The 18,294-nt window shown below is 41.2% G+C and overlaps 1 pseudogene across 1 annotated transcript; it reads right to left on the bottom strand.

The window, feature by feature from the left end:
- Positions 1 to 2,811: 2,811 nt before the first annotated feature.
- On the bottom strand, positions 2,812 to 17,400 carry LOC311620330 (neurofilament light polypeptide-like; annotated as a pseudogene). Its single transcript has 3 exons — positions 17,381 to 17,400; positions 4,065 to 4,478; positions 2,812 to 3,907 (listed from the first exon to the last, which is right to left on the bottom strand). The product of its transcript is annotated as a neurofilament light polypeptide-like (transcript).
- Positions 17,401 to 18,294: the final 894 nt, after the last annotated feature.

The raw sequence follows: 18,294 nt of genomic DNA, 5'->3' as shown, positions 1-18,294 counted from the left end.
GCTCCCTATGGACAGCATTGACATTTTTATTACCCACTAGAGGCCCAGTGCATGAAATTTGTGCACGGGGAGGGGGGAGGAAGGGAGGTACCGTCAGCCCAGCCTGAACCCTCTCTAATTTGAGACCCCTTTGGGGATCGGGCCTAAACTGGCAGTCAGACATCCCTCTCGCAATCCTGGACCACTTGCTCCCAATCACTCACCTGCCTGCCTGCCTGGTCACCTCTAACTGCCCCCTCCTTGCCAGCCTGGTTGCTCCTAACTGCCCCCACCTCCTGCTGGCCTTGTCACCCTTACTGCCCCACCCCTGCTAACCTGGTCACCCTCATGGCCCCCACCCCCATTGGCCTGGTCACCCCATGCAGCCTGCTTTTCAGTCGTTTGGTCATCCTTCACTAACCCCCCTGTCTGCCTGGTTGCTCAATGCAGCCTGCTTGTTCAGTCATTTGGTGATTCCTCACTAACCCCTGCTGGCCTGGTTGTAGGCAGCCATCTTGTGAGAGCATGACAATCAATTTGCATATTACCTCTTTTTTATATAGGATATTGTGGTCATCGCCAATCTACAACTCATCCTGTACACTCCATATACTCTTGCCAAACAGCCAGGTGAACTTGCCACTCTTTCACATTCATGCCTTGCCCTGCACCTATAACACTATTCTTCCAATATTCTCTGTCTACCTTTTTTTTTTTTTTTTCTAACTTAAGGCTTATCCCAAATAATGCATCCTCCATGAGACAGTTACTGGTCCTTCTCACCTGTCCCCTCTCCCAGCCAACTATCCAATTGTTATTGTTTTTCCACTAAATCCCAAGATGGTTTTTACCTCTTGTTTAGCATTGAACTTGTGCTTTGTGTCATATACTTGTCTCATCTCTTCTATACAGGCCCTGGGAGGTGTAACTAGATCTTACTCATTTTTTAAACTCAGCAGTGCCTAGCTCAGAGCCTTGAATAAACCATCCAAAGAGTTGAATTGAGGTGTAGTAAAAAGATCATGAAAACTAAATTAGATTAATTAGCAAGAATCTTCCATGCAACTCTTAAGTGGTGCCCAGTGTGCTCGTCCCAGGACCCAAGAGAACCCCAGAGTTTCAATATATACAGACTAGAGGTCTGGTGCACAAAATTTGTGCACTGGGGGGAGGGATGTCCCTCAGCCTGCACCCTCTCCAATCTGGGACCCCTCGGGGGATGTCTAACTCATAATCTTGGACTGCTGGCTCCTAACCACTTGCCTGCCTGCCTGTCTGATTGCCCCTACCTACTTCTGCCACTGGCCTGGTCACCCTCAACTGCCCTCCCCTGCAGGCCTGGTCACCCCCAACTGCCCTTCCCTGCCAGCCTTGTCGCCCCTACCTGCCCTCCCCTGCCAGTCTGGTTCTCCCCAACTCACCTCCCCTGCAGGCCTGGTTCTCCCCAACTGCCCTCCCCTGCTGGCCTGATGGCCAACTGCCTTCCCCTGCTGGGCTGATCACCCACAACTGCCCTCCCCTGCCAGCCATCTTGTGACAATGTGGGGTTGCCATCTTGTGATGACCTGAGGGCGTGAGGGCCACCTAGGCTTTTATTAGTATAGATGAGATCAGGTAATATTTCAAAAAAATAGAAGAAATTGCCCTCAAAGGGTTTATCATCTAGTAGTAAGATGGCATATAAATTGTCTTCCACTAAGGAAAAGTTTACTGAAGAACTTGGAAGTTTTAATTTGAATATTTATAAACTTGTTTATATGATATTAGTGGCCTCGTGCACGAAATTTGTGCTGGGGTAAGGGGGCATAGCCTGGCCTGCATCCTCTCCAATCTGGGACCTCTGTGGGATCGGACCTAAACCTGCAGTTGGACAAACCCCTCGCAATATAGGACTACTGGCTCCTAACCACTCACCTGCCTACCTGCTTGATCTTCCCTAACCACTCTGCCTGCTGGCCTGCTTGCCCCCAACTGCACCCCCCTGCCAGCCTGAACACCCCCAACTGCCCTCCCTCCTCGCCTGATCACCCATAACCACGTCTGCCTCAGCCCTGCCACCATGGCTTTGTCCAGAAGGACATCTGGAAGGTCTCATGGTCTAATTAGCATATTACCCTTTTATTAATATAGATAGGATATGACATACTGCCATAACTATAACATATCTACCAGTATTACTCTATGAGAATACATACTTCATGCAATAGGAAGGCATCTAAGGCATTACATTTTATATGATGTAAGTAGTAGGAAATACTGTATTCATAGCAATAATATACACCCTGTGACTTCCCTTCCTGATCTGGAAATGGTTCCCCAGTTCTTTTGACATTTCCTGGCCCTTAATGTATTTTTTTGGTCATTTAGTGTAACTTTATTTGCTGTTTATTGCACATGATTTGAGGTCTTTAATTTCTAACCACCAAATATTCAAAGAACTATTTTTTCCATGAAGTTTAACATTAACAATAGTGAATTCGTGTATTCATGTGTTTTTATTGTAAACATCTGAATTATTCACATAGTCAGAGATCCTGAACTCATAAGTGTGGACCATGCACAGGTTGGCAGCAAGCCAGGAAGCCACTCTGCAAGCAAACAGATACTCTGCATAAGGAGAAAAGTCATAGCATAACATTTAATGTCCAACCTGAGTCACCTCAGAATGTTATATATATATATATATATATATATATATATATATATATATATATATATATATATATTGACTTCTTAACTCATATAGTATCGGGAACTCAACTGCTTGGTTGATGATGGGGTTGACCTGGTTTCAGGAAGATTATTCCTGAAATAATTAAGGAAAAGGGGGGCTCAATCTTTCTTCTTGGTTGCTTGCTCCTCTCCAGCGCCTTCATCTTCTCATCCTCAGCTTCTTGGGCATCTTCTCCCTCACCTTCACCTCCTTCTTCCTACTTTGCATCCTCAAATTCTTCTTTGGCACCTTCTTCCTCTTCCTCAGCCTCTTCCTTCTCCTTCTCCTCCTCTTCAGCTTCTCCTTCAGAAGGGGGTTCATCCTTAGCTTCCTCAGCTTTTGCAGCCTCAATGGTCTCCTCCACCTAGATCTGCTCCTCCTGGATGTGGCTGGTGTATTAAGAAGGGAAGGAGTGAGCAGACATCAAGTAGGAGCTATTCTGTAAACCAAAGACCTGGGAACTCTGGTAGTAGCTGCTGGCTATGCTTCCCACGCTGGTGAAACCAAACCAGGTCTCCTCACCTTCCAAGAGTTTCCTGTAAGCTGCAATGTCAATATCCAAAACTATCTTCACATTGAAGAGGTCCTGGTAGTCTTTTAAATATCCTGCCATTTCACTCTTTGTGGTTCTCAACTCATTTTCTGATTGTTGACTGTGTCCTGCATAGCACTAATGTCGGAGTTATGCTTATCCTCCAGCTCTTGCAGCTGCTTTCCCAGCGCTTTGTTCACGCCGCAGCCTGCTTCAGTCTCCAGGGTCTTGGCCTTGAGCAGTCGCTGGCCCGTACCACGTAGGTGCTCTTGGCAGCGCTCTCTGTCAGCATGGTGAAGTGGCTCTTGTACCATTCTCCAGCATTCTGCATGTTCTTGACAGCCACCTTCTCATACTGGGTGCGGATGTCCGTGAGCATAGCGGAGAGGTTGGACTTGGAGAACACGTCCATCTCCACGGAGATCTGAGCATACTGGACATGCACCTTCTTCAGAAAGGCGATTTTGTCCATCAGACTTTCAATGTACTTTTTCAGCTCAGCGCTGGCAAGAGCCGCCTCATCTGCACCTTTGCTCACCTCCATCAGCCAGCCCTCTGCATCTTCATGGTTCAGCACCTCTTCCTGGTAGCTCGCCTGCAGGTTGTTCCCAGCCACTTCAGAGCCCCGGGGGCTTCCTAACTGCCCACTTCCCTCTCCTCTCCAGGGACAGGGCGCAGTGGGCCTGGGCACAGTCAGGGCATTTTCATTAAAATCTTCAACCCTGGCCTGCTCCACCGGTGTCCTCAGCTGGCCCCAGGGCAGACAGTGATCCCGGAAATCCTGGCCACCCCTGCCTACGGAGCCTGCAGGCAAAGTCAGGCACTGTCCACTCTGCCTACCCAGTCCCGATCGCTGCCTGCACCTCGCGGGTGACGTCAGGTGCCTGCCCGGTCCCAATAGCTCCCTGCACCCTGCGGGTGACATAGACGTTGCCTGCCGGGCCTGCCAGGTCCCTATCGCAGTCTGGATCCTGCAGTGATGTCAGGCGCTGGCCAGGCTGCTTTCCTGGTCCTGATTGCCACCTGGACTGGACAGTCAGCCTCAGGCGCTGTCCATGACTCCAGCCAGGTTCCCATCGCTGTGGGGACCCCGCGAGCAGAGTCAGCACTATCTGCCGGACCAGCCCAGTCCCGATGGCCACCTGGACCTCGCGGGCAGCGTCAGGAGCTGCCTGCTGGATGGAAGCTTGGCCTCTGCAGGGGATGTCAGGCACTGTCCATGCCACTTTCCAGGTCCCGAGGTGCTTCACTGGGCTGGAGAAAGTTTAGCTAAATTAGAAAGAAGTTCTAATTAAGCAAGTTTATTCTATATCTATAAAAGGCTAAGTTGACTTGCACATGTGCAATACATATAAAGCTCTTGCTGGCTCAGTTCGTTGCAGTGTCTTCCCCATACACCAAAAAGGTTGCATACCAAGGGCACATATATATCAATAGGTTGCAGTTTCAATCCCAGTCAGGACACATATGGGAGGCAATCAGTCAATGTATCTCTCTCATTGATGTTTCTCTTTTTCTATCTCTTTCACTTCCTTCCCCTCTCTCTAAAAATCAATGAATATATCTTTGAAGTGACAATTAAAAAAACACAACAAAAAAAAAAACATCCACTAGAAAAAGTCAAAAGTTATGAACCGGCTATTTACAAAAGATAAAATTTAAAACTCAATTGGTTAATAAATCTAGGGAAAGATACTCAACCTTACCAATAAGCAAAGAAACTTAATTTAAAACTATAATTTCATAAAAGTATGAGATTATAAAAAATTAAAGAATTAGACAATTCTCAGTACTGGTGAGATTGTTGAACAATAAAAACAGTTTAAGTTGGTGCAACTACTGTGAAGAGTTAACTGACAATATCTAGTAAAGTTGGAGAAGTACATTTTTGGTTCTAGCAAGCTGGAAGTCTAAACTACCAAGAACTCCTCCTACTAAAGTACCTACAATTTAGAATAGTTTTTAAATGAAACTGATAATTGAGTGGGAAATTTAGAGAGAAAAAAATGGCCTTATTAATCTAAGCAAGTGGGACTTGAAAGCTATAACCATAAACAACTTGCTTAAAATAACATATGAAGACATAGAAAATCTGAAGCTTTTTATAATCATTAAAGAAATTAAATCAATACCAGTTTGAAATCTTGCTACCAAAAAAATGTCAATATCAGAAAATCTTGCTGAAAAATTCTATTACCTTTCAAGGAAGAGAGCAATCCAATCTTATGTAACAGAAGTAGCAGAAACAACCCCAACTTAGTTCATAGTATAACCATAATCAAAACCCCCAGTATAATCCTGCTCAAAACCAGTTGAGGAAGCCATCACACTGATGTATATGAGAATCTTAAAATTTTTATTAATCCAAACCTCTCAGTGCATACAAAAGATAGCCCAACATGAACAAGATGACATTATCCCAGAAATGCAAGGGTGCCTCAATCTATATCTATAAAAGCCTAAGCAACCAGCCAACCAGCTGACAATGCCAGAAGCTATGACATGCACTGATTACCAGGGGGCAGACACAGGAGCGGAAACTATAGGCAAGGAAAGGAACAGACTGATGAATCTCAGAGGGAAGGGGGAGAGGGGTGGACAGGAAGAGATAAACCAAAGATTTATATGCATACTAGAGACCCCCATGCACCAGTAGGGTGCCTCAGTCTAGCCTGGGAGATCGGCCCGAAACTGGCTCTCCAACATCCTCCGAAGGGTCCCAGATTGCAAGAGGGTGCAGGCCAGTCCAAGAGACCCCACCGGTACACAAATTTGTGCACCAGGCCTCTAGTATTAAAATATTAGTAGATTAAATGACATAATAGATAGAACAAAGGAATTAATCTAATACAGCATGAGCAAAACCTTTGTAGAGAAAAGTTTAACCTTATTAAGATATTAAATTAAAACAATTTTGAAAATACATTAAATAAAACTGAAATAAAATTTTAAAAGCCTATGCCATGTTCATGAAGACACAGAATAAAAAATGTCAGTACTCTTTAAATCAGTGTTTCCCAAACTTCTCTCATGATGAGAATCACCTGGTGGAGTTAAAACACAGATTCCTGAATCCCAACTAAGAAGTGCTAAACTAGAATTTTTGAGAACATATAGGTAAAATTGCATACCTAACTTAGTGCTCTGTATATAAAATCTGTCTTAGAGCACTAGTGAGTGAGCCCCACTGAGTGAGCCCCACCTAGAGCTCATATAAACTTTAGAATTAGCTTGTCATATTTCTTGCAAAGCCATATTAGGATATTAATTGCTGTTGTGTGGAATACACAGATCAATTTAAAGCAGTGTTTCCCAAACTTCTCTCATGATGAGAATCACCTGGTGGAGTTGTTAAAACACAGATTCCTGAATCCCAACTAAGAAGTGCTAAACTAGAATTTTTGAGAACATATAGGTAAAATTGCATACCTAACTTAGTGCTCTGTATATAAAATCTGTCTTAGAGCACTAGTTAAGTATACAATTTTACCTATATGTTCCCAAAAATTCTAGTTTAGCACTTCTTAGTTGGGATTCAGGAATCTGTGTTTTAACAACTCCACCAGGTGATTCTCATCATGAGAGAAGTTTGGGAAACACTGCTTTAAATTGATCTGTGTATTCCACACAACAGCAATTAATATCCTAATATGGCTTTGCAAGAAATATGACAAGCTAATTCTAAAGTTTATATGAGCTCTAGGTGGGGCTCACTCAGTGGTTAGAGCATTGGCCTTTGCACTGAAGCCAATCCATGATTCTCATCATTGATGTTTCTTTCTCTCCCTTCCTCTCTGAAATCAATAAAAACATTTAAAAAAAAAAAAAAAAAAAAAAAAAAAGGAAGGACTTCTGCCCTGACTGGTTTGGCTCAGAGGATAGTGCATTGGCCTGTGGACTCAAGGGTCCCAGATTAGATTCCGGTCAAGGGTATATACCTTGGTTGTGGGCACTTACCCAGTAGGAGGTATGCAGGAGGTAGCTGATCGATGTTTCTCTCTTATCGATGTTTCTAACTCTCTATCCATCTCCTTCCTCTCTGTAAAAAAATCAATGACATATTTAAAAAAAAATAAAATAAAAGGCTTTTTTAGTAAGACCAAAAAAAGCTTTATTCATAAAAGAAAAGATTGATAAGCATAACATTTAAATTAAGAACTTCTGCTAAACAAAAGATACCTTGAAGAATAATTAAATTAGAGATTAAGAGAAATACAGGTGTCTTAGGAACCAAAAATATTTGAATAAAGTATTTGGTTTATACTTCATTATTCAAACTTCAGCTAATTTTTATATGAAAATCAGGAACCAATAGACTCTGAACACTAGGCATTCTTCAATATTTATACTCTGGCTATCTGAATTGAGAAACTGAATAGGTTCTGGTAGCAAAGAATGTTTTATTTGTAACATATGCAACCAGCCAAAGATTAATATTTAGACTTTTTTAAAGAGCTAACTTCTATATAATAAAACCCTAATATGCAAATGGACTGAGTGGAGCAATGACTAGAACAACCAGTCACTATGACATGCACTGACCACCAGGGGGCAGATGCTCAATGCAGGAGCTTCCCCCTAGTGGTCAGTGTGCTTCCACAGGGGGCGCGCTGCTAAGCCAGAAGCCGGGCTCACAGCTGACAAGCGCAGTGGCAGTGGCGGGAGCCTCTCCCACCTCCATTGCAGATGGGAGGTAAGGAGCAAGGGGTCCCGGACAGAGAGATCCCTGGGGGATTAGGCCTAAGCTGGCAGGCAGACATCCCATAGGGGTCCCAAACTGAGAAAGTGTGTAGGCTGGACCGAAGGACCCCTCCCCACCCCAGTGCATGAATCTCATGCACAGGATCTCTAGTACAACTAAGAAAAGACAAATAATCCAATGCCATAACTAGAATTTTATAGAAGATGAAATAAACCTATGAAAAGATGCTAAATCTCATTAAAATCCCAAAACTTCACATTAAGTCCAGAAAGGATAACCATTTTATACTCAGAAGATTGGAAAAAGTTAAGTTTGGCAACACCAGTTATCAATGAAGATATGAATTTTATGCACTGCTGAGAGAAGTATAATTTGATAGAACCACTTTGAAAAACACAAATCTGTGTATGTGCATTTCCTACAAATCATAAATTCTAATAACATAAACTGTATATGACCTATTGAAAATCCTGTGCCTATATGATCTACCAGGAGACATGTGTGAAAATTGCAACATCATTCAGAAGAACAAAAACTGGAACCAATCAATTATTCATCAATAGCAAAATATATAAGTTAATTATACTATACTTATATGATTATATATTTTAACAGCTTTATTAAGAAACTAGAGGCCTGGTGCACAAAATTCGTGCATGGGGTGGAGGGTGTCCTCTCAGCCCAGCCTGTACCCTCTCCAACCTAAGACTCCTCGGAAGATGTCCAACTGCTGGTTTTGACCTGATCCTAGGGATTGGGCCGAAAACAGCAGCCGGACATCCTTCTGGGACTGTTGGCTCTTAACTGTTCACCTGCCTGCCTGCCTGATTGCCCCTAAGTCCTTTCTCCCCTCCCCCCGCTAGTCTGATCACCCCTAACAACCTCTGCCTGCTGACCCAATTGCCCCTAACTGCCCTTCCCTGCCAGCCTGGTCATCCCTAACTGCCCTCCCCTGGAGGCCTGGTCACTTCCAATTGCCCTCCCCTGCAGTTCTGGTTCTCCCCAACTGCCCACCCCTGCAGGCCCAGTCCCCCCCAACTGCCCTTCCCTGCTGGCCTTCTTGTGGAAGCCATCTTGTGTCCACATGGGGGTGGCCTTCTTTGTGTGTTCAAGTGATGGTCAATTTGCATATTACCTCTTTATTAGATAGAATTACTTACATGCCATATAATTATACATTTAAAATATAAAATTCAATGAGCTACATATTCATATTACATTACTACAATAGTATTTTAATTATGGTAAATTTCATATAAAATTAGCCACTTTAACTATGTTTTTTAATAATAAACCATGTTAAAATATACAATTTAGTGGTATTAATTACATTCTCAAAGTTGTGCAACCATCACCACTGTTCTGTTTCTGAAACTTTTTCATCATTAAACAGAAACTATAACCACAAAGCAATGCTGCTCCCCCTAACTGCTGGTAGTTTCTAATCTACTTTCTGTTTCTTTGAATTTGCCCATTCTAGATATTTTATGTAAGTAGAAACTTACATCTGTTCTTTTGTGTGTGGTTTATTTCATTTAGTATGATGTCTTCAAGGTTTACCCATGTTATCTATAGCACGTATCAGAGCTTCATTTCTTTTTATGGCTCAATAATATTCCATTGTAGGGCTATATCACATTTTGTTTGTTCATTTTTCTGGCGATGGACACTTGGGTTGTTTCCACATTTTGGCTTTTGAAAAAAATAATGCTGCAATAAACATTTATATATTAACATCTGTTCAAGTCCTTGCTTTCAATTTCTTTGGGTAGATATCTAGGAGTAGAATTGCCAGGTCATAGGTAATTCTATGTTTAGTTTTTTGAGGAACCACCAAACTATTTTCCATAGCAACTACTCATTTTACAGTTCAATTGGCAATGTATGATGATTCCAACTTCTTCAAATCTGAACAAATATTTTTTCCCAGCCTATGGCTTGACTTTTCATTCTTTTAACAGTATCATTCTCCAAGCCAAATTTTTCAACTTGAATTAAGTCCAACATCATTTTTCTTTCTTTCATGGATCTGCTTTTGGTGATATGTCTAAAAAGTTATCATCAAATCCAAAGTCAACTAGATTTTTTTCTATGTTATCTTCTAAAAATTTTATAATTTTTTGTTTTGCCTTTAGGTTTATAATCCATATTATTTTTTGTAAATGGTGAAAAGTTTATGTTTAGAGTCATTCTTTTGCATATTGATGTCTAGTTATTTTTCATTTCCATTTGTTGAAAAGACTAGTCTACTAAATTTCCTTGGCTTTGTTGTCAAAGATAAGTTAACCCTCTTTGTGTTAATCTATTTCTGGGATTTCTCTTCTGTTCCACTGATCTATTAATTCACCAACACCACATTGTCTTGATTACTCTGGCTTCATAGTAAGTCTTGAAGATGAGTAGTGTAAATCCTCATGACTTTATTCTTCAGTGTGGTATTGGCTATTCTGGTCATTTGCTGCTCCACATTCACATTGGAATCATTTTGTTGATATCTATAAAATAACTTGATAAGATTTTGATTAGGAATGCATTAAATCTATAGGTCAAGTTAAGAAGAATTTACATCCTAACGATATTGAGTTTTCCTATCCAGGAACATAAAATATCTCCCCATTCTTTGACTTCTTTCATCAGAGTTTTATTTCCTTCATAAAGATATTATACATATACCTAATTTTTTTTTTCTGTTTCTGTTTCTTTGTACTAATGCAAATGGTGTTGGCTTTTTTCAAATTCCAATCAGGAAAGCAACTGACTTTTATAGACTGATCTGTGTCCTACAGCCTCGCTGTAATCACTTATGGCAACCTCACTACAGGAGGTATTTTTAAAGTGATTCTTTGGAATTTTCTGCATAGACACTTATGTCATCTATGAACACAGAGTGTTTTATTTCTTCCTTCTCAATCTGAAAATACTTTCCCCACTGCCAAACTCCACTTCTTGTCTTGTTGCATTAAGCAGGACTTCTACAATGATGAATAGGGAATAGCAAGGGGAGACCTCCTTGGTTTGTTTCTGATTTTATGAGGAAAGCATCTCATTTCTCATCATTAAGTATGATGTCAGCTATAGAGATTTTACAGATGCTCTTTATCAAATAGAAAGTTCTTTATTTGTAGTTTGCTGGGAGCTTTTTATTATAAATGAATGTTGGATTTTGTCAAATGCTTTTTCTGTATCATGTGATTTTTTTTAATTTAGCCTGCTGATTGACTGCTGAACCAGTGATGCATACCTAGAATAAGTCCCACTCATTTGTAATATATCTCTTTTTATGCATTGTTGGTTATGATTTGTTAAAAATTTTGAGGATTTTTGTATCTATTTTTATGATAGATATTGGCCTGAAATTTCCCTTTTTTTGTAATGTCTTTGTCTGATTTTGGCATCAGGGTAATAAGTTAGGAAGTATTCCCTCTGCTTTTGTTTTCTGGAAGAAATTACAGCAAATTGATGTTATTTTTCTCTTAAATACTTGGTAAAGCTCATCAGTGAAACTATCTGGAGCCACAAGAAAGCTAATAACGATGAGAGCAGAAATAAATTAAATGGACATTAGAAAATAATAGAGAAAAGTCAACAAAATTAAAAGTTGGTTCTTTGAAAAGATCAACAAAATTTGTAAACCTATGGCTAGACTAGTCTAGAAAAAAAAAAAAGAGGACTCAAATACCAAAATTAGCAATTAAAGAGGAGACATCACTACTGTCCTTACAAAAATAAAAAGGGTAATAAGTGAATATTATACACAATTAAATGCCAACAAACTAGATAACTAATGGGAAATGGATAAATTCTTAGAAGGACACAAATTAATGAAGCTGACACAAGAAGAAATATATAATACTAGAGGCCTGGTGCACAAAATTTGTCCCCGGGGGGAGGAGGTGGTCCCTCAGCCCAGCCTGCATCTTCTCCAATCTGGGACACCTCGAGGGATGTTAAACGGGCAGTCGGACATCCCTCTCACAATCCAGGACTGCTGGCTCCCAACTGCTCACCTGCCTGTCTTCCTGATTGCCCCTAACAGCTTCTGCCTGCTAGCCTGATCACCCCCAAACCACTCCCATGTCAGCCTGATTGATGTCTAACTGCTAACATGCTAGCCTGTTCGCCCCCAACTTCCCTCTTCTGCCTGCCTGGCCACCCCTAACTGCCCTCCCTTGTAGGCCTGGTGCCTCCTAACTGCCCTCTCCTGCTGGCCATCTTGTGGCAGCCATCTTGTGTCCACATGGGGGCAGGATCTTTGACCATATGGGGGCACCTATTGTAGGTTGGAGTGATGGTCAATCTGCATTTTACTCTTTTATTAGATAGGATAGAGGCCTGGTGCATGGGTGGGGGCCAGCTGGTTAGCCCTGAAGGGTGTCCTGGATCAGGGTGGGGGTTCCCTTGGGATGTGGGGCGGCCTGGGCGAGGCCTGTGGTGGTTTGCAGGCTGGCCATGTCCCCCAGCGACCCAAGCGGAGGCCCTGGTATCTGGGATTTATTTACCTTCTACAATTGAAACTTTGTAGCCTGGAGTAAAGCCAAGCCTCCTGCTTGCTCCGTGGCTGCCGCCATTTCTGTTTGGATTTGTTTACCTTCTATAATTGAAACTTTGTAGCCTTGAGTGGAGGTTTAGGCCGGAAAAGGCAGGTGGAAAGCTTGGCTTCTTCAAGTAAATGTTTACTGGATCTTACTGATCTTTACTGACATTTGAGATTGTCTGCTATGAGCTTGCCATGCTTTACTGAGGGCAAGATGTGTATCTAAAATGGAATAAAAAAGCAGACAAGGCCAGGACTCAGTGTGTCTCTTCGAGAAAGAGGCTCCACCTTCCCCCTCCATCCCCAATGACTTCTAAATTCCTGTATCTTGTATAGCATTTCATTTGTGCGTCGGCCCCTACTTCAGATTCTGAACCTCACCATACAGGTCTCGGCAGATCACATGTTTTATGATCCCACTTTTATGAAAAGTCCAGAATAAGCAAATTCAGGGAAGACAGGAAATAGATGAATGGTTTCTAGGGTCTGAGAGTGTGATGGGAAGAGGGAGTGACTACTAATGGGTATAGTGTCTTTTTGGGGGGATTTGAAAATGTTATATTGAGTGACAGTTATGTAACTTTGTGAACTTACTAAAAACGTTGAATTGTACACTTTAAAGGGGTAAATTTATGAGCTATGAACTATATCTCAATGAAGTTGCACTTAAAAATATAATAAAGCCCCATCTCTCAACTATTATTAATTCACGACCAAGGTTATTTAATCTATATTCCTGCCCTGCCACCCAACCACCACTCTCACACTGGATTATTATTATTTTTTAAATATATTTTACTGATTTTGTTCAGAGAGGAAGGGAGAGAGATAGAAACATCAATGAGAGAGAGTCATCGATCAGCTGCCTCTTGCACACCCCCTACTGGGGACATGCCCGCAACCAAGGTACGTGCCCTTGACCAGAATCGAACCCGGGACCTTTCAGTCCCCAAGCCGACGCTCTATCCATTGAGCCAAACCGGTTTCAGCTCACACTGGATTATTTTAAAAGCAAACCCGAAATATCATTTCTTTCATTAAAAAAAAAAAAATCAGTATTTTTCAGCAATATTCAGTAGTATCCCTCCACAATATAACTCTTTAAAAATATATATAATGAGCCAAAACCGGTTTTGCTCAGTGGATAGAGCGTCGACCTGCAGGCTGAAAGGTCCCAGGTTCGATTTCGGTCAAGGACATGTATGTTGGTTGCAGGCACATCCCCAGCAGCAAGAGGCAGCTGCTCAATGATTCTCTCTCATAGATGTTTCTAACTCTCTATCCCTCTCTCTTCCTCTCTGTAAAGAATCAATAAAATATATATATTTTTTAAAAACACAAAAACATCTTTCAGAAAAAAAAAAAAATATATATATAATGACATCATTATTACATTTAAAACAGCACCTTAATATAATCAAATACCCTATGTTCACATTTTCCCCAATGTGATTTTTTTTCTTTTTTTATTAAATTTATTCTTTTAAAGTGTGTTTTTATTGATTTGAGAAAGAGAGGAAGTAAGGAGAGAGAGAGAAACATCAATGGGAGAGAGAACCGCACACACCCTGGGATCAAGCCTGCAGCCTAGGTATTGGCCCTGACTGGAACTGAACCAGGACCTTTTGGTGCATGGGATTACACTGAACCAACCAAGCCACATGGGCCAGGGCTCCTAATGTGATTTTTTAAATTATCTGCTTTGCTCAAATGAAAATCTACACACTGCACTGATTATTTCTCTCTTGTTTCTATGTATCTATAAGCTCTCCCTCTTTTACTTTTCTTACAATTTATTTATTGAGGAAATGAGCTATTTGTCTTGTAGAGTTTCTCACATTCTGGGTTTTGCAAATTGCATTACTGTGATGTCATTTAAGATTATCACTATTATAATGATTCGCTTTTAGATGCTTGCTGCCAATTACACTATAAATTTGACTTAATTCATGGTTCATCAACACAATCATCAATGCTATACTGTTTACCATATTCTTTGTAGCATACTTGACACAAATTATTTAATTTAATCTGCATAACAATTCTGTATGCTGTTACCCAGACTAGAGATGTGGAAAATAGGCATGGAAATAAAAAATAAAAACTAAAAACACTTGGTCACAATCAGCCAGGTAATAAATGTCTGGGTTCAAACCCAGGTTTGCCTAATGTTAAAACCCATACCTCTATCTATTACATAATAATATCCCCATCTTTTGCCTGTGGCTTGTGGTTCTTGTTTGTTTTTATCAACTCTAAGAAATAGTTTTTCAGTCCACCCAAAGAACGAACTTTCACATTTCATCTGTAACACTTAGTATGCGTTCAGCTTCAAGTAATAGAAAACTCCATCTCAAATTGACTCAACAATAAGGATATTTATTATCTCACATAACAGGAAATCCAGAAGTAGGGCAGACCAGGGCTGATTGACTTACTGACTCAACAACAACATCATTCTATCTCTTCATTCTGCTATCACCAGTGTGCTGACTTTGTCCTAAGGCTAGATCCCCTGATGGTTCTAAGATGGCTATTCCAGTTTCAGGTAACACAGCCATATGTAAAAACATCCAGTGGAGTCAGTGGCGCATTTCCCTGTATGTCTCCGTTTAAGAGCAAGAAAACCTTTCCCAGAAGGCCATCAGTAGACCTCTCCTCAGTTCTCCCTAGCCAGAACTGGGTCACATTGCCACCTCTAATCTCTCACTGGCCAATCAAAAGGACAAGAGGATCCTATCCCCCTTGCCCATGACAGGTTTAGGAGTGCACCTCTGAGATGGTAATAGGGTCACCTTCTCTATTGGGTGAACACATGTGCAGGCCTCTGAAAACAAGAAGGATGGGATGGATGTCGAGTAGGTAAGCAATAGTATCTCTGACATGCTTCTAATGAGGTATGTGCATTTTCCATTGTGAATAACAAAAATACTTCATTGTAACAGCCAAGCAGAATTTTTTACTTTCTACCAGATGACTTTTACTGTTGATGTATTTTCATGAAGAAGAGACTAGGCAAGATGATCTGTAAGGTTCCTTCCAGCTCTAGGATTCTGTTTCAATTTTACTTTTTCGTTTTTCAACAAGCAAATTGAAAACTTAAACCTACAAGGTATGGTCCAGAAATAATGATGGGTTTCAACTGATCACAGGCATGGCTGACATCCTTTTCTCCTTTAAAACATTTTTAACTAAATATATATATTTCCTTGATTTCAGAAAGGAAGGGAGGGTAAGAGATAGAAACATCAATGATGAGAATCATTGATCAGCTGCCTCTTGCACGCCCCCTCCCGGGGATGAAGCCACAACCCAGGCATGTGCCCTGACTGGGAATCCAACCCTGACCTCCTGGTTCATAGGTGGATGCTCAACCACTGACCCACACTGGGCGGGCTCCTTTAAATTTTTTTAGACTTAGATTTAAGGAACTAAACACACTGAAATTTATATCTGTCCATTAAGGTGGTTTTTTAGTTGTTAGTTTTTTGAAAGGCAATTATCATTTATTTGAGATTTTTAAAATACCTATTGGGAAGCACAATTCAGGCGGAAACTTAGATAGTGTTCCAATTAGGAGACTAATGCAAGGTGTATTTATGAGAAAGGAAAGGGGAACAATTACATCATTAAAAGGAAAGCATTTCTATTGGTGCAAATAACATAATGTAGTCCCTGTTCATTAAATTTTAATGTAAAAATAGAAAGGTTAAGTGTTCTACCTTCCCCACTCATCCATTAACACCTACTAGCTTCTAGCCCTCCTAGTACAAAGATTGATTAGAAGTTCCTTTTCATAACTTTTTCTTTGTTTAGTGTCAACATTGACTGTCAGATATTTCTTGCACCTCTGCTTTGGCTGCCAACTATGACTTTAACTGAAGAAATCATTTTTATGCCTGCTTCCTTTCATAGTTTTTGTCTGAATAATGCTCCTTTCATTTAATCACACGCAGACATTTTACACTATTGAGTATCTTTGCTATATCAAATCTTTACTACTCTTTCTTTATCTGAATAAAATTGTTTTATTATCTCCAGTGTATGCCTAGCATCAGCTTTCTCTGGGAAAACTGCCGGCTTGATGTGTAAGCAGTCCTGTTATTTATCAGAAGGCTATCATTTGTGACAAATGCACAACACAAATTCAAGACATCATGTCTGTTTCACGTGACATTTGGAATAACAAATGTACAGAAAACATGGGGATGTGATTTAAACTGGTTTGGTCACACCTTCATTTCATTGAACTCTTCTCAAGCTTGGACTTGTCATTCTGGTGAGGAGACCCAGGGTGCAGTCCATTACCACAGCTCATAGTGGAAGCCACACTGGTTTCTCAGTCAGCAGCTCCTGTGTGCATTGTCCTGCATGCTAGTTCCAAAAGCTTTAGACAATTAGCCTTATTTTCTGATGCAGACCATTTGCTGGGGAAGGTATGACCCTGTGTTGAAATGCACAGAGGAAAGACAGTGCTGAGGGTGCCTCTTTGGGAAAGGCTCAGAGTACCCAGCATGGAAGGAGCAAAGATAGGCTGAACGACCAGCTGGATGACCTTGAATAAGTCATATCACCTCTCTGTGCTGCCTAGAACTCCAATTGGAGAAAAATCTTCACTCTGCATTTCATAGGTTATTGTAAAAATCAAATGAGAACATGAATAGACAGGAAAGTATGTTCACAGATGCATAGGGATGTTATTATTTGCAAACAGGGAATTTCCTCTGCAGCACTGTTTTGTTTTGTTTTGTTTTGTTTTGTTTTGCTTTCCCAAAAGACTGCTGCACAAGTTTTGACAGATTATGGTTCTGTTTTACCTCCATTCACCCTTTGCCTATTTCAGACAGAGATTACACCAGCAATGCTGCTCCCGTCCCTTCAGTTCTTTTTTCTTTCATCACATCTGGATGCCCATCTCACCATGGTGTGAAATACTGCATAGTAGCTACTTAGAAAACTCAAAGTACCTCAAACCGTCCAGCTACATGCTACAAGCAAAAGTTACACTAGAAGTATGCAGCAAGGGTTCAAAAAAGAGATCGAAAAAGCTTCTGGAAGGTAACCCCATTAAGCCGTATATTTTAGTAATTTCGGTATTTGTCCTATGTCACCGCACCCCACTTCCATGTTTCAAAGACAAGACAGTATTTTTCTCAATCTTTGTAGCTCCCAAGAACCTGGCAGAGAGGACATCTCAGTGCATGTTCAGGAATAAAGCAAACCAGCTAAATAGCTGACCATTAACCGGTTGGTTTTAACATTTATTTACCCAGCCCATCACAGCCCAGTTCTCTTTAGCTTATCATTATAGGTAAGGCTTACTGGGTAAAAAGAGTGGGGGCAGGGAGGGCGGGCCAAAACCGGTTTGGCTCAATGGATAGAGCATCAGCCTGCAGACTGAAGGGTCCCAGGTTTGATTGTGGTCAAGGGCATGTACCTTGGTTGCCAGCACATCCCCAGTGGGGCGTGTGCAGGAGGCAGCTGATCAATATTTTTAACTCTCTCCCTTCCTCCCTGTAAAAAATCAATAATATATAAATTTTTTTTCTTTTAAAAGTGTGCAGGGGAAGGTCCCTGTACTCCCAGGGAAGGAACCTTTATTGAGCATGTGCTAAGTGCGCTTTCACATGGGCACCTACTACGCATTTGGTCCCCACAACTCGTGCTTTAACCGTGCTTTACAGATAAGGATGCTAAGGCTCTCAGAGCTAAGTTGTTCAGCCTCACGTCTACTGAAGCCGCAGCCTGCGCGTGGGCTCTCAAACACCCTCGCCCCCAAACTTCAGATCTGCCCGCTCACCTCCCCATCATCCCCAAGCCTGTACCCCAGCTGC

Source organism: Pipistrellus hanaki (assembly GCF_964339955.1).
Source record: "Pipistrellus hanaki genome assembly, chromosome: 1".
NCBI classification, from domain to species: Eukaryota; Metazoa; Chordata; class Mammalia; order Chiroptera; family Vespertilionidae; genus Pipistrellus; species Pipistrellus hanaki.
The sequence above is the reverse complement of the archived record's forward strand: the minus strand, read 5'-3'. Positions and strand labels throughout refer to the sequence as shown.